The sequence below is a fragment of the Microtus oregoni genome, unplaced genomic scaffold, assembly GCF_018167655.1.
Source record: "Microtus oregoni isolate MIOR12 unplaced genomic scaffold, Mior012 000037F_ref0000500, whole genome shotgun sequence".
NCBI lineage: Eukaryota > Metazoa > Chordata > Mammalia > Rodentia > Cricetidae > Microtus > Microtus oregoni.
Genome location: NW_024543096.1, coordinates 4,053,916 through 4,071,638, shown reverse-complemented (window position 1 = coordinate 4,071,638; position 17,723 = coordinate 4,053,916).

Below are 17,723 nucleotides of genomic sequence, written 5' to 3'. Positions count from 1 at the left end.
AATTATACTACTGTTTCTCGTGGCTCTCTTTATTTGCTTTGGATTGTCATTACAGTTTTCTTTTTGATGTGGTTCCTTAGTCTTGAAGGGCTTTTATATCCTCCATCTAACTCTATTTTCTTTAAAATATGTAGTCTTGTCTCACAGATCCAACTAAATAAGGATACGTTTTCTACAGGTACAATCAAATGATTTCAGATTAAATCATGATCACTCCTGTTATCACATACATGTGTAATATTGTATGGGCTATATTAAGGAAATGTGATTTTAGGAATATATACCATTAATGTAACACAGATAAAGAAAAGTCCATGAACCTGAGAGGTCAATCATTGCATGGGAGAATTAAATGGAAGAGATAAAAAGAGGTAAATGATATAATTACCTTATATTTTTAAAATAAAAAATGTTAAAATATTTTTTCAATTAACTCACAAGAATCTCATTGAATACCAAGCTTAGTGAAATGTAAAATTTTGCTAAATATCCTATGAACAATTTTCTGATAGTATGTTCTGAGAAGATAATGCACTGACATTTCTTTTGGGCCTGAATTAGTTAAGGATATTCTAATGTTTCTAACCACATGCAGAAGTTATGACAAAGGGTATATCCATGAATCACTGATTTTTGTTTTTATCATTTTTTAAAAAAATAGGTAATAAATTTATTATTTTAAGTAATACAAATTTTACAAATTATTACCTCTTATGACTATTTCTCTCTTAATAACGTCTTCATGAAATAAACATTCAAATGATCTGACTTTTTCTGTTTTTCATTTTTCTCTTTCTAGATCTGCTCTCCTCCTTCTTTCCTACTTATACATAGAGATATGCTCAATCATTTTAAATATGAAGTAAGAAAATTTTTATAAAATAATAATTACATACAAAAGAAAATTTAGGAGATAAAAGAAGAGGAGGAAGATGTGTGGTGGGAAGGAAAAAAGAATTTTAACATTCTTGGCTTTAAAATCTTGTCTACTTTTCAATAACATAATTTGTTATTTAAAGACAAATATCATAAAATAGATAGCTTATAGAGTTGTATATAACAGATGTGGAGATAATTACATGCCAAGTAATAAATATTGGAAAGTAGTAGAATGGCTACCATCATAAACACAGCAATACACAGTTGAATGCATATACAAACAGATAAATAAACATCGTACTTCACTTCTTTTAATACAATTAATAATGGTCCTATTATAGGATGCAAGGACCACTATGATGATTTTTTAAAATGCATACCAATATTTATTTTGAGGAGTGAGAATTAAATTAATTAATAATGAGAGAAGTGAATACATATGATTATGAAATTCAGTACATTTAAAATTACAGTGATGCTTGAGGTAAATTGTATGAGTGTAGTGCAAAGAGGCAAGTTTTTAAAGAATCCATGTAGACTTAAAATCACAGAATAAATTTACACATAAATATGAAAATAAAATAAAATTGTTTCAAGTTTTATATGCACAGTGAGTTATTGTCTTACATGGAACTATCTAAAATTATTATAAAACAAATTGACTTAAAGTATGAGGTTTTATGTGTATGAGCAACAAAAAGACTGCAGGTATGTGTGGATATGTAAGCCTATATCATTCTTCATTTGTTGTGCTTTTTTGACAAGTGTTAGTAATCATAGTTTGCATAGAGTTAATTCTTTATAAAAACAACACTGCTTTACTGACTCAAAATAAGTCAGAAATAAACAATAAAGGACATATATCACAAAATATTTTAGTGTTTTACTGTATGAAGAATAGGCATTCCTTCAAATTTTCAATCTTTAAGCTAGACCGTAAAGGAAACAGCAAGTTTTGGGTTTACTTCTAAGTGTAATGTTTGAGCAAGTATCTCAGAAAGGGCTGGGTCCTGACTTGGCAGCAAAACATTAAAATGTAAAAAGAGAAAATGTGTGCCTTAATTCTATTAGAGTACGCATTTTGTGGCTTGTTAATAATTTCACATTAAGCCAATTTTGAGTTATTAAAGTTTTTTGTTGTTCTTCTTCTTCCAGTTGGCTGACCATCAGGAAGCACTCAATTTTATATGGGATTTGTTTGCATGGATCATGTTGCTTCTGGTCTCTTGTGTTTCATTCTAAGCTTTCAGAATCCCCGTTGGAAGTAAATGCAATGGAGATGCATGGTATGATGACATTTTCACATAGCTGGGGAAATGCACCCATTCGTTTCATGAAAATGGCCTCTATGTGTGTCTGAGATGGCTCCACCTATTAGAAGGGCAGAGCCATATTCAAATTCACTGGTAGTGTTTTATTCATTCATTCTTGCTTTCTTTTTTCTTTTCTTTCATATTTTTAAATGTCGATATGGTTCAATGCTTTTGCCTGAATTTTAGGTATTCTTCTGATGTTGTCTGACATATCACTCTTTTTTTTTTCCATTATGTCTTAGAAGTCTCTGTTCTACCAGTCAGGTTTCTAGTAAGAAACAGGCTATATTTTGAAAAAGTTAATGGAAAATAGTAGAATGTCCAGCAATACTATGAGCAGATGGAAGTGGCAGAGGTTCCATGTGCATGTGGACAATGATGAGCCATTACTAACCTATTTTGGGAAAAACAAAACAAAACAGAAGGTACTAGTGAAGTTCCATATAATTAAAAGCAAGGATAAGTACTAACCCCAAGGTAACCAAAGTTCCTTCCAATTCCCCCAACCACTGTGTGAGCCCATGCTATTCATCTTCAACTTTTTTCAGGCAACCGAAAGCCCAGAATAGCCCACTCACAACTAAAAGATCAGTGGAGACCCGGAAATATAACAAATGTGTAAAAGGGAAAAGATTCCTGTGAGAATGGAGGTGGGAGAGCTGGAAGAGCTGGGAGGAATGGAGGGAGAGAGAACTACGGCTAACAAGTAGTGAATGGAAGAAGAATCTACTTCCTAAATAAATAAATACACAATTTTTAAAAAGTCAATCACTAGTCACAGAACAAAATGGGCGAACGTAGATCAGGAAGCTGATGGAACAAGATGGGAAGGTCTAGGCCACTGTCCTGCTGCCCTTGTATTCACTCTAGCTAGTAATCTTCCTGTGACTGCCTCATGCACTGATGAATCCCCCCTCCCTCTCTCTCTCTCTGTGTGTGTGTGTGTGTGTGTGTGTGTGTGTGTGTGTGTGTGTGTGTAGTTGTTGGCCAGAGGAGTCCCATCTCAAGAAACCCATCTCAAACAATATAGGCCATTTTTGTTGCCCTTGGTTGACTTTCCAAAGTTGAAAGTCCCTATTGTTGATGATACCACCTACTTTGAACACAGTACTGAAAGAATTTTAGCTGGGGCTGACCAGAAAGCCTCCTCCCTTGTACATTCCAGAAAGTGCTATGTAAACTGCCAAGGAAGGAAACAATCAATGATCCTACCCAGCTGTGACACATATGACCAGAGCAAAACATCTCTAAAGGTCTAATACTAGCACTTACAATTTGGCTGAAACCAACAGCTGCCTAATTGGATTTAATACCCACTCAAGAGAAGGAAGGTCATACCTAAGAAAATTCTGACTAAACCTTGTCTAAAAGTAGAGGAATTGCTACACACAATTCTGAAAGCATCTGAAGAAGGGGCCAAGTTAGGCTTTCTTTTTCTGCTGTTCTCAGTGGGCACTCCATAGTCCTGGTACTTCTGGGACCCTATTTTGCCACTGCAACTGAGGATGCACTTTGACAAATGACATCGTAACCTCTGTTCAGGACTTCCAACTCCACATTGTAGTAAACCTCAAACTCTCCAAAGCACCTTCAATCGTGATCTCTCAGGGGACTAAAATAAATAAACAGCATCTGAGAGACTTGTAGGCATTACCTACTTCAGCTGCCAGCACAAATACATGCCTGGCCCCTTTGCCTTCTCATCCTGAGGAAATATTGGCCAGGAGATTTTGGCTTAGTGGTGTTGGTCATTTCTTAATCACTGCCTATTTTTTTTTTTTTGGCTACACCTAACCATCATCAATTGTCCTCTTAAGGTAAAGGTTTAATGTCATTGAATTTGATGACTTTTCATAACCCCTCAAACATGGTCAAGTCTACCACAGCAACAGCTCACTTTTTCTTATCAATTTGTGTTCTTTTGTTGTGATAAGCATCATGACCTAAAATAGTTTGGAGATCAAATCGTTTATTTCATCTTTTTGCATACAGTCCATTACTGAGGAAAGTTGAGGCAGGAAATGAAACAGAGCCCACAGAGGCATGCTAATTACTGGCTTAATCCCTATAGCTTGCTTAGACTGCTTTTCTGCACAACCTAGGATCACTTGCCTAGGAGTACCGTGATCCACAGTGACCTGGGCCTTCAATCTTTAATCAAGAAAATGTCCCCACAGACTTGGATGGAGGGCATTTTTACTGACATTTTTCTCAAGTGAGGCTCACTCTTTTCTGGTGGCCCTAGATTGTAAGAAGTTGAAAAAAATTCTACAAGGCCAGTAACAGTGACCTGTGTGCGTGTGTGTGTGTGTGTGTGTGTGTGTGTGTGTGTGAATTCACATAAATAAGTGAATAAACTAAAGGGAGGTTGCAAAGAAATGCTAGATTACTGGAGTGAATAAAGTCTTCATTTGGATATCAACCAATACTTTGAGTGCACGAGGGAGTCCTACTAGGAAAATCTGGATCTCACGACTCTCTTCCATATCTGTCTTTGGTGCCATCCATATTCATCAGTCTGTTCTTGAATATAGCCATGCCATAAGATGCAGGGATTTCTCTGATTTCTACTACCAAAAATATGTGCTTGGAGAAAAAAATACCGAGTTTGACAATCCTTATCCTTCTGCAAAGTAGAAAGGATTACTGTTGAACTCCGAAATATTTTGCCACAGACACTGTGTTTACACAACACAGCTGCTGGAATGGCTTTGATGACAGGAACTTATTAAGGCCTTTGGGGGATGATGAGATTTGTTGAAATCGTGATGTCTCTTTGCTGCCCCTGATTGATGTAGCATCATCAGCCCAAGGCTCCAGGCATATTGTGGTGTACAGAAGTTCTGTGGACAGAACTGCAAGTGTGTCCTCACTATGAAAACAAATCAATCCTTTGTTTAAAAGTTTTCCGTATCTTCTACAGCCTGAGAGATAAAGTCGAAGTTCTCTGACAATGCATATGAGACCTGCTATAAATCTGCCATCTATCTCCACAACCCACTACTGTGGGAAACAAATGGTAATTGTTAAATCACCATATGCTATCTCTTTCTTTCCTCCCACTTCTCAGAATTTTTTTTAAAATGCTTAATACAATTTTGAAAGCTCCTTGTTTTCAAGTCCCATCACATTTCCTTTTTCTCGGTTTTCCTTTCTCTGACATCTATCTTCTTCTACCTTTGGGGTTCTTTAAAGAGAGCCAGAATATTTTTAAATTTCTTCTCTTAGTCATCTGACACATTGCATGCTAACCGACAGTGGCCCTCTCTCAGAAAGTCACACTATTCCACAGGGGTTTCCAAACAACACTGTCGTTCTGCTTTGCACCATGCATATCTTTACAACTTAGACTAATGGATCCTTGTCTTCCAGTAGAGGCTCAAGAATATTCAGAGTTTTATAGTGATGTGGGATTACTCTCTGTATGCTATGAATAGGTTTTTATTGTCATTGGCTATTAAAGAAGCTGTTTCTGCCAATGGCTTAGTAGAATAAAGCCAGGTGAAAAATACGAACAGAGATATATATAGAAAGTAGGCAGAGTCAAAGAGATGCCATGTAGCTGCTGAAGGAGAAAGACGTCATACTCCAGCCAGAACCTTACCAGTAGACCACAGCACACCTGTGATACACAGATTAATAGAAATGGGTCAATTCAAGAAGTAAAAGTTAGCAAGAAATATGCCTAAGCTATTGGCCAAATAGTGTTGCAATTAATATACTTTCTGTGTTATTATTTGGGTCTGGACAGCTGGGAAATGAATGAGCAGTCTCTGTCTATGTAATAGTTAGTGGCCTTTGTCATGAAAATGTAAAGGATTACAAAAAAGCCCATATCACATGGCTTTTCTCTCTATATCTTCTTGTTCATACTAAAATCTTTTACCTCTGGTCATTGCAATATCCCTTCTACAATGTGCCTCATCATTGCAAATGCTTCCTCACTATCTGTAACCAGACAGATATCAGAAGAAAAGAATGGCTTATTTTGCCACTCTGATCTCTATTGTAAGAACTTCTGCCAGACTTGCCTCTGGCCTCAGTCAGGTTAGATATTCTGGAAGCACCCATTTTCCCATTTGCTGATATTTTAATCTTCATCAGAAAATCATGGGTGTTTAATGGGCACTGGGTACCCTAATATTGAAGATAGTACATGGGAGGTAGTATATCTCAATAATGGCCTATTAATATTATTAAGAAAGAACTTATTTAGATTTTTAGTGTGTACCTGTGTGTGTGTTTGTGTTTGTGTGTGTACTTCTGTATACTGAGGTCTACATGTTTGTGCAACAGGGCATGGGAATATGTCTGCAAGTGGATGGAGTTCCGAGAACACCATTGGTTATCATATTCAGGTTTTGTCTAGGTATTCTGAGACAAGGTCACACTGCCCTAGAACTTCCAACTAGGTTAGGCTACAGGACCAGTATGTTCCAGAATCTGCCTGTCTCTGCTTCCCCAGATCTAGGATTAAGAACATATATCAATGAATTATTTATGCATGTCCTGGGGATGAGTCTCAGGAGCATAAGGCATATATTTCACCTACTGAGCAATCTGTTCAGCCTTATTTGTACATTTTAAGTCATTATTCTATAATGCATTTTTGAATCTTGACATCTTTGGCAATTAAAACATGCTATATTTTACAAAAAAGACTAGAATGACAGACCTGAAAGTAGTATTTACCTTAGAGCTTTCCCTGATATCTCTTAATTACTAATCCAATGTTAATTTTGTAATTAACGGTATTTATGAAGAGTTTGAATACAAAAATATGAAAAAGGTAAATGTTGCATTTCTTTTTAATTATTGCTTTGCTTAAAATTTTTTTTATTAAGTCTGAGACTTTCTTTTTAAATTTCTATCTTTGTGGTGCATACTAGGATCTTGAAACTCCAATTTCATATTTTAACAGTAAAGTTTAATATTTCATATTTTAACAGTTTATATTACTAATTATTTAAATCATGTAAGGAGGGCCCGCTTGTTTGTCCTGGCTGCACAGAACCAAAATAACTACACAGAAACTGTATTAATTAAAACACTGCTTGGCCCATTGGCTCTAGCTTCTTATTGGCTTACTCTTACATCTTAATTTAACCCATTTCTATTAATCTGTACAGCGCCACGTGGCAGTGGCTTACCAGCAGAGATTCTAACTGGCATATGTCTCAGGCAGAAGAGCCATGGCTTCTCTCTCACTCTGCCTCCTTTCTCCCAGCATGCAATTTAGTTTTCCCTACCTCACTCTGTTCCCCCACAGCTCTGCTATAGACCCATAGCAGTTCTTTTATTAACCAATGAAAGCAACACATAGACAGAAGGACATCCTACACCAAAAATAGCAAACATTGCAGGAACTCATCAATGTGCAATGTCTTAGAAATATGGAAACAAAGACTATCTATAAAGAAGATCTGATATGTAATTTACTGTACATTTATGAATGATCAATTTTGATTCCTTGAAAAGATACTTTATAATACAGTATCTTTTTCAGGATGTAATTATTGATATTCCATAATAAAAAAAATAACTAATAAAGATTTCCTTCCATTCTCCCATTTCTTGAACACCTGGGGTTTGCCCAATACCTGCATGCCTTGGCTCTGTGGTATAATGTAAACTAGAGAACTTTGGGGAAGATGAGAAGGCATTACAGGTACAGAAGCAAAGTTTTCTGAAAAAAATAATAGGGCAAAGAGAGGAAGTCAGCCCCAAAATGTAATCCAGATCGGCAGATGCAGGAAAAAAATCTAAATTACCACCCTTGTTTTTTAAAAAAAAAATCATTATTTTCAGTCTTCATGTGGCTCAGTTACCAGCAGTAATAAAGTCAGTTTCTCAGAGTGCTGTTCCATTTTAAATTGAGCATTAAAACAATAAACATTTAAAAATAACCTAAAATATCTCTCTGTATTTTCTGTTAGCTTTTGTATTCATTCACTTATTCTTCCCTTGCCAAACAAGACTATAATAAACCCTTTAGAAATAAATCAAGTACCGTCTGGCCACGAATGGAAGACTTCTTGGATTCACTTAGATGTTTCACTCCCTACATGACAACGAAAAAACACACTGAACAAAGACATCAACTTCCTGGTCATAGCATCCAACCTGGACAGATGTGCACACCTTCAAACAATTGCTGCAATTTCCTTTCAAAGCACCGGGGCTTGGAACAACTTGGGCCACAATCATCTTGCTTTCTAGGCACTTTTTTTTTTTTTTGGCATGAAGAAGTTCTGCCAAAACAAATTCAGAACAAATTCTTTCTTCCTGAAGTGCCAAGTATTTCTCCATTCTGAAACTGCAAGGCAATCTCATGAAGTCTCTCCCACAAAACGAGACTTCATCCTTTTGCACAGCTGCAATACCTGGCAGGATCCCTAGTCCTGGGAAGCGACTAAAAACATAACTATACTGCCTGTCAGAGCTGTGAGCAAGTTCTGAAAACACAGCAATCTTAACACTCTCGGCACAGAAAATGAGAGGAACACACCAGTGTTAATACCTGTGCAGTTGCTAGCAGAGAGATGCTTGAAGGACAATGAGAACAGTAGGTATCCTATTGCTCCACCATGAGCCTTGGGACATGCAATCATTTTTTGTTATTCTTTAGTATTGCCCTTGACCTGCTTGGAAAGAAAGTCTAACAAAGCTAATTGTAGAAATCATTTCTGTGTGCCTAACCACATTAGGGTGCAATCAGCAATGATACACAAAGTGTTCTCTAAAAGCCTGCCTTCCTTCCACTTCCTGGGAGAGCAATAAGCCATCTTGTGAACTACAAGTGCCCCTGACTGACACTGAAATTAAGGATGAATGTTCTGCATATCAACTGCAGTACAAATCACTCTGTTATCCTCTTGAGCTTATGGAGTAGATAAGTCTTGTTTTGTTTGCTATAGGGAGGTGTATCTCTCTGGCATCTTCGGCAGTGCTGTGCTGCTCTGGACTCTGTCCAGAGTCAACAGCTGAACAGCATGATGGGGCCTATGATTCAAAGGCTCAGGGCAGAAAGGAAATAATTCCCTGGTGCCACTCTCTATTATCTTGCTTTTTGCATAAATAAATCAACATCCTCTGAAAGATATTGGTTGTGTAGGTAGTAAATTTAAGAAATTTGTTTCAAGCAAAGATCCAGAAAATGATACTTGGTCCTTAAAAATTGGTCAGTGTTACAAGAACCACATATGTCACAGATTATTTCAAAGATATGTATTGAAGGAAAAAAAAAGTCATTGTTATCAGAATGTCATGTTCTCTCACAGTGATTTTCCTCCACAAACATTTGTTATTACAACTCTAAAAATACAACTGCCTCAGAGAGAAAAAGTTGGAAAAAAAAACACATTCTTTTGCTAAGTTTTGAATATTTCATTCACACACCTTGCCAAACAGGCTTTAAGATATATTTAAGTGACTTTTCTATGCATTTAAGATGAGCATTAACCTGTAACATTCAAATTTACAGCAGGTTTGCTCTCTAGCTCTGCACAGGAAACAACTCCACGTTGGAATAGACAGGGTAAATATAGCCAAGTTCAGTTCATGGTTTTTCAGTAGACTTGACATTCAGCTTTGTGAGCATATAGGATACGCTGGTACTGGTTAGATGGGAAGAAAGAAAGGATGAGTCTTGAGTCCAGCTTTGAGGGGTCAAATTTTGAGTTCTTGAGGCACCATAAATTTTTTTGCACTCAGAACCCTTCCCCCTTCCTAATTCTGTAAAAGAATAGAGGTATTCAGTGTGGATGTCCTTGTCACCTTGTGGACATTGCTCATAAAAATTTGGCACAGTCTTTCCATGAGTTGCTGCTGTAAGAATCTAGGGAGGAGACACCTTTCATCTTGGGCTTCATCCTTGATTTTGCCTACTGAGTTGCATCTTTTGCCTCAGACAGCAACAACACAATGTGCCACTGACTGGCAAAAGACTGCTCTAATGGGAGAGTGACTCAGACTCCCGGTGGAAAGAACTCTCTGCTGCATTGTCTTGTGCGTCCACTCCTTCCATCTCCAACAATGAGAGGGTACTTTCATTGCTTTTGTCTCCCTGTGCTTACTGAGTTCTTGGAACCTGTCTCTTCACCCATTTCTGCTTAGATTGCTACTTATCTTTTGGTGGATTTCTCCTCCTCTTTGAGATAGTTCTTCCTGTACAGAAGTAGAAAGTCACAGCCTACAGCAAGCTCCTTAAACTTGAAAGAAGCAGGATGTTCATGAGATGTATAAAACACACGAGGGGAGGAGCTCTTCAGATTCTGTAAGTAGTGCACAATTACTAGGGAAAAGGACACTCTGGCAAATGAGAGGAAGTCTCTTCAGTGAAGTCGCCAACAACTTGTACAGGAAACTCAACGTTCTCTCACTTGCTGCCACTTCACCTTGCATAGGCTTTTCAGTGACGCAGTTGCTTTTGACTTCCCTACAGTCCCTGTTAATAATTCCAAATAAACCCATCCAGTCAGCAGCCTAGACTTTCATGAAATCCTTTGGTCTGTTGTTGGCATCACATATGATATGAACAGATGTGCATCCACAAGTCCCTAGAGAACGTTGAAAAATACCAATGCATTCCAATATAAATCCTGCCCAATCATTTTTATGTTGGAAAAAGTAAAACCCTTAGTCTCATAATTCATGCATATGTTCTGGTTATATTAGAAACTGGAGAAAATTGTTGTTCATCTTGCATTGAACGATATTTTTCTCATTTACTCACTGTTACTTCCATTGTGTTTCTTGCCAGCATGGTCCTGAACAGGATAGATCTGGGACCAGCAATATGGCTAAAATAGTAAAAGCATATGCTGACTAACCTGGCAATCAGAACAGTTAAAATGGAAGGAGAGAGTACATTATCTCAAGTTGCCCTCTGAACTTCTCAAACATGCACTAAAACATGTTATCCAGTATGCATATTAGGTAGTAAATACATACATACATACATACATACATGCATGCAAAGAAAAAAAGATAGATATTTTAGGAGCATAATATGATTGTCATTTTCATGCCCCAAACTTGAATTTTATCTATTCTCCATTCAAAGAAGATTACCACATAATTTCATTAAAATTTTATAAATTTGTTCTAATTTACCCTACTACAATATCTCTTAATGAGTTCAAGTTCCTCTTCTTTACGAGATCTATGAATGTTATCTGAACAAACCTCTGTTTCTGCTTAGTGTGAAGTATGTTACTGAAAATCACATTCTGGCTTTCAATAGTCCAAGCAGGATCTCCCATATTATACGGTGAGAGTCTCATTGCTCATCAAAAAACACACTAGATTTGCTCTCCCCTGAAAATGCAGAAGTCATGTATACACATATTGTTCTGTGATTTCTAATGTTGAGTCCTAAAAGGCAATTGCTGCCTTACTTCCAACAGGAGGTACTCCAATGTTGTAAATAAAAGACCTCCACAATTATCAGCCAGTGTGGACACAGATCAGTCACCGCCATGAGCGAACCTTCAAGTTACTTCTCGAGCACTTAGTTTTCAAGATTTCTCTCCCAGGACGTCAAATCGTTTGAAGCCGAGAAAGACAAACCATTCTCTTTCTTCCTTCTAAAATTTTTTGACAAAACAACAACAACAAAAAAAAGTTGTTGTCTCTTATCATTTTATTTTGTGGGACATGCATTGACACAAGCAAAATCCCCACAAACATAAAATAAGTTTGAAATTTTTTAAGGAGTTCCAATAGCAGTTAATTCACTGGGGGTGGGGACTGGCTAAGCAGTTATACATTTTTCAAGAGGACATCAATTTCAGGCAAAGAAATACATTCATAAGTGCCTATAGATGCTTCATCTGCATATATTTATATGTAAAATGCATATGTATGCTAACCATGCACACATTGGCATGTTGAATTTGCTGTAGCTTGATTTCAGATGAAATTATACATTATTTAGCCAGAATATATATATATATATATATATATATATATATTTGTTTAGAATTGGGTGTACCACAGATCCTAATTGATACTATCTTCTCTGAATGGCCATTTCTGTAGAGAAATGCAATGTGGGTAGAACACTGGAATTGAAGGGCTTATTCTGTAAAGGATCCATGGTCACCAGTCCATCCGTTAGTTACGACTGCTGTGCTGGCCACTGTACTTTAAGTTTCTCCCAGGAGAATTCCGAATGAACAAAGAAAGTGTCAGAACAAAGTGTGGGTTAGGTTTGACTGTTGGCTTTACTTCCATTCCATTCTAGGTGTGAAAAATACTATCTTTTATTTATCAATAAGCAAAATCCTGTGCTGAATAGCACAAAATTTGATCACATTGCAATAAAAACATTCGTACACTATAAACAGACAAGCTTAGAGAGAAAGAGAAAGGACTAATTTGGAAATTAACCTATTAATGTCTCAGGTATGATACTAGGATCTGAAGGGTTTTCATTTCAAATGAATCACTGTACTCTTACCTTTTTGACTGATCTTTCCTTACAAGGCAGGAGAGTAATAAACCTGGTCTGTGACAGCAGCAAATGTTAATTCAAACAGTTTTAATAACTGCAATATTGTGTCAACATTGTATCCCTTTTCTTAGTCTGTATGAATTCTTATGTACCATCATCACACATAGATACTATTTTGCTTATTGGTAATTCTAAATATTTTCTTCTGCATTTCTGTTATGCTGAATGTTTTATTCAAAGTCATGAGGTGGTTCGGGCAAATCCTTAGCAAAGATGCCGGGGAGTTGTGAAAGTCTTTGAAAATTAAACTCTTAATCTTCAAAATGTGGTACCATAGCTTCTGAGTAGGCAAGTGAAAGGTTGGAGCCTGCTGCTCAGTGACCTTGTTTTGTATGTTTTTAGGTACAGCACTAAGTGCTTCCTCCTTTTGTGCAAGCAGGTAATGCTTCACTGTCAGTAGGGTGAAGACTGAGGTTTGTACTATAAAGTGCTGAACATATCTGGAAGAAGTCTAGTTACAAAATGGAGTCAAAAGAACAACAACAAAAAAAAAACAGAAAAATTAAAAAAAATAAAGCAAAAATCTACAGCATTTTTGTAAAAGAAACAAAACCAAATGTAAGCCTTCATATAATAACACTCAGCAAAACCACAGCCTCTTGGAACTTTAATCAGAAATATTATGACAGAAAAAACTCAAACACAATAAACTTCAAAAACAACTTCTGAATCCCATGAAACCATTCATCCTGACTTTCATTCATCTCCTTATTGGTGTGACTGTTAAATACAGCACCGTGCCATGCCCTTGATCATCTGAGTCACCAGGCATTACCCCCTCTTTTAAACCACAAAGGTACTATTAAAAACAATATTGAAATTTTTAATGAGATGGGATCGTGCAAGAAGTCAGTCCTACTAAATGATTAAGTGGCTGTTGTGTTTTTATTGGGCTTAATGACCCTGTTCTATGTATTATTAGAGTCTGGTGTAAAATTGATATGAAAAGAACTGCTTTTTTTTCTAAGTAGTTTAATCACTATAATCCCAAACAATAAGGGAAGGCTGTTATTTTTGTATTTCTAACAATATCTCATGCATTGCTACTTTGGTCTTTTTTTAAAATTTATTTTATTTATCATGTATAAAGTGTTCTGTCTCCATGTTTGCCTACACACTAAAAGAAGGTATCAAATCTCATTATAGATTGTTGTGAGCCACCATATGATTGTTGGGAATTGAACTCAGGACCTCTTGAAGAAAAGTCAGTGCTCTTAACCTCTGAGCCAGCTCTTCGGTCCCTATTTCTTTGTTCTTGACTTTTCTTTATGTCTCAAAGCTCTTTATGAATGAATATTCATGTCTGAGACTGAAATTTGCAAGCCCTGAAGGGCAGTCTTATTTTTCTATGGCAATGACAAAACTCCATGAACAAGGTAACTTGTAAAAGAAGTTATTTGACAGAACTTACAGTTTTGGAGGTTTAGAGATTGTGATGGAGAGAAAATGTATGCTGTCTGGACCAGCTGAGAGTTCACATCAGGATCCTCAATGAGGAGGAAGACAGTAAGAGAAAGACTGAGAACAATAAGTCATATGAAACCTCAAAGCCCAACCTAGTGACACAACTCTCCAATGAGGCCACACCCCTTAATCCTTCTGAAACCATTCTACCAACTGCGATCCAACAAACAAATAAATATATAAGCCTATGGTGCCATTTTCATTCAAACCTCTAATTTCTATCCCCTGGGTCCTACAGGCTTCTTGCAAACTGAACTTCCTGTGAGGTAAAAATATCCCACAGTCTTTACCAGTCTCAATACTTTTTGAGTTCAAAGTCCACATCTTTTCTGAGACTCAAGGCAATGAGGCAGGCACTAAATGACTTGACTTATGCACTTCAGCTTCATTATGTTAAATATAATTGTCATCACTGAGGGAAGCTTTGTCTTTTCAAGGCATATGTGAAAGCTGTTGCATTTCCTTTTTTAAAATTAGGAACTTACTTCACGTTATCTTTTTTTATTGTTTGCAATATTTTACTACAACCCACTAAGTTATGCTGATGAATTATTTCCTAACTTTCCCAAACCTCATCAAATATGTAAAGATATTATTTTGAGAATTGCTCAGATTATTGTGTGACTTTCTGTTATACCATCGTATGAATAAAAATTCATATTGGTATGTCACAAAAATATTCAATTATCTTTAAAATAATGGTTCTATGTATTTTTCCAGAATTTCATGTAATGCATTTTGGTCATATTCATCTCCCTGCCCCAACTCCTCCCAAATTCCTCCTTCACCTCCCGACACACCCAGCTATCCAACTTTGTGTTTCCCAGTGCCCATTTCTTTCTTTTTCTCTTTCTCTTTAAAAATAAACCACAACTAGTCTGATTTGTGTTGTCTGATTACTCCTGGCATGGATACCCCCCTAGACAGTAGTCAATATACCATGTGTCACCCAACTGGAAAACAAACTAACAAACTAACTAACTAACTTTCATTCTTCTAAAAGCAATTAAATGCCACTAAGTTTCCTGCTAGTGATGGGACTCTCTATTCACCTTTATTTTGTCTTCAGTGTTTTTTTTTTTTTTGGTTTCATCTTATGTAGGTCTGATGAATACTGTCGTAATCTCTGTGAATTCATCTGTAAATAGGTCTTGTTGGTGTAAAAAACCCTCTTTCCCAGAAGTTATCCACCACCTAGGGTTCTCATATTCTTTTAAAAAAATTTATTGATTTTATTGAGCTATACATTTTTTATGCCCTCTCCCTTACTCTTCTCTCTCATTCTACCCTCTCCCATGGTCCCCATGCTCCCAATTTACTCAGGAGATCCTGTTTTTTTTTTCTACTTACCGTGTAGATTATATCCGTGTAAGTCTCTCAACAATGTTCATAACAGCATTGTCATAGCCAGAACCTTGAAACTACCTAAATGCCCTTGCCAAAAGAATGGATAAGGAAAATGTAATACATTTACACAAATGGGTACTACACAGCAAAAAAAAAATAATAATGACATTTTGAGATTTGCAGGCAAATTGATGGATCTAGAAAACATCATATTGGGTGAGGTAACTCAGACCCAGACCGACAAACATCATATGTGACTTTTAGACATAAAGCAAAGAAAATCAGCCTACAGTTCACAATCCCAGAGAACCTAGACAATAGTGAGGGTTTTTACATTCTAACCATCCCTTCTTTCACATAGATCACTGAGCCTGTAGGGCAGAAGTATGACATAATGTCCAACTTTGAGCTGCATATTCTAAAGTCCCTTATTCTCTGCACTGCTGACAGCTGTGGTTATCTGTGTTAATTGCTGTCTGCTACAACAAGAAGAAATGCATTGATCAATGGATATAGCAATGTCATTAAGAATTTTTATTTCTATTTCCATTCAGCAAAATATTAGTAGTATGTGTTTCCAAGAACTCATGATCTAGCTGGACATAGGTTGTTGGGGCCACCTGATAGTATCAAATGTTAGATGTGGGTTCCATTTTGTGGAGCAAGCTGCAAACCCAATCAAATAATGCTTTGTAACTCACATTGCCACTCACAGAGATCCACTTGCCTCTGTCTTCTGAGTACTGGGATTAAAGGCATGCACCACCACCACCCGGCCTTACATCTTAAATTAACCCATTTCTATTATTCTGTGTATTACCACGAGGCCCAAGGTTTACCGGTAGTTCCAGCCAACATCTGCCTCCTTCAGTGGATACATGGTGTCTCTCTGAGTTTGCTTTCTCTCTCTCTACATCTCTGTTTGGATTTTCCGTCCGACATTACTCTTTTAAGCTATTGGCCAAAATCAGCTTCTTTATTAACCAATAGCAAATAAAACATATTCACAGCAAACAGAGGGGAATCCCATATCATTGTACCAATAGGCATATCTTGTCAGGCAGGTTGTTATTGTAGCTCTTATTGTTCATATCTAAGTGAGAGTAATGATTGATTTTCTCCTCCAATAGTATACAAAACAACTCCCAGCATTACAAATGCTAGCCAGTAGGGATAAAGCTTCCAGTTGAATACCAGATAGATTTCTCCATATTCTATTATTCAAGTATGTGGTGTCTTTACCAACAGATTCTTAGCAAATTCTTGAGGGTAACCCATGCATTGACATTCGCCTATAATGTTTGGGAGGTCTATGGGAACCCACTGACTAACAACTGAAAGAAAAAAAAAAGACAACCATTCCTTGTATGAGGAGTTTTATTGGTTAGCATATGTTTTTTAGTTGGGGTATTGTTCCCTAATTTTAGACTAAATCCATTTCAAATTCCATATAGAATTTAAAATATGTATAAGTACATATTTTAGGAAGTTGACACAGTGGTAGGGTTTCCACATGGCTTTTCGAATGGTGTTTAAAGTTTTCTCGCTCCCCATAGTTCCTCCTCTATCCATCTTCCCTTCTCCCATTCCACTTTATCCTTCCTGTTCCATATTTCCACTTTCTCCCTTTATAACTTTATATTCTATTCTACTTTCTTGGGAGACCCCTCTCTCCCGTGGGGCCTCACAAGTTTCCTAACCTTTGTGGGTGTTCTAAAATAAAGACACATATCTAAATTTCAAAATGTATTACCTATAAAAGTGCACAAAGTGTTTGTCTCTTTGGATGTTTTGTTTTGCTATTATTAGAAAGTAAATTTCATCCAAATCAACAATCTTTCGGTGCTCATCACCCCGTTGTTGTTTAACAGCTTTTAAGAGTGAAGGCAAGGCAAGTATCTGATCACTATAGAAAACCCTCTCCACTTGACAGAACTTGATGGCTTGCAGCCGTTACTCCTAAGAGCATTCACGTGGAATCACACAGGAAACCCTGACACCTGACTGACTTCACCTTCTCACCCAATCTCATTCCAGGCCCAGCTGAAGTGATTAACCAGCTATCCTGTCCACTTCCTGTGTGGGATCAATTTCACAACTCCAGGGAGTTCTCTTCTTCCTGGATGATTATTTTTCAATACTTTAGAAAAATACTTATTTAAACCCGTGATATTCCTAAGCCTAATAAAAGTGAGTGGGAAGAA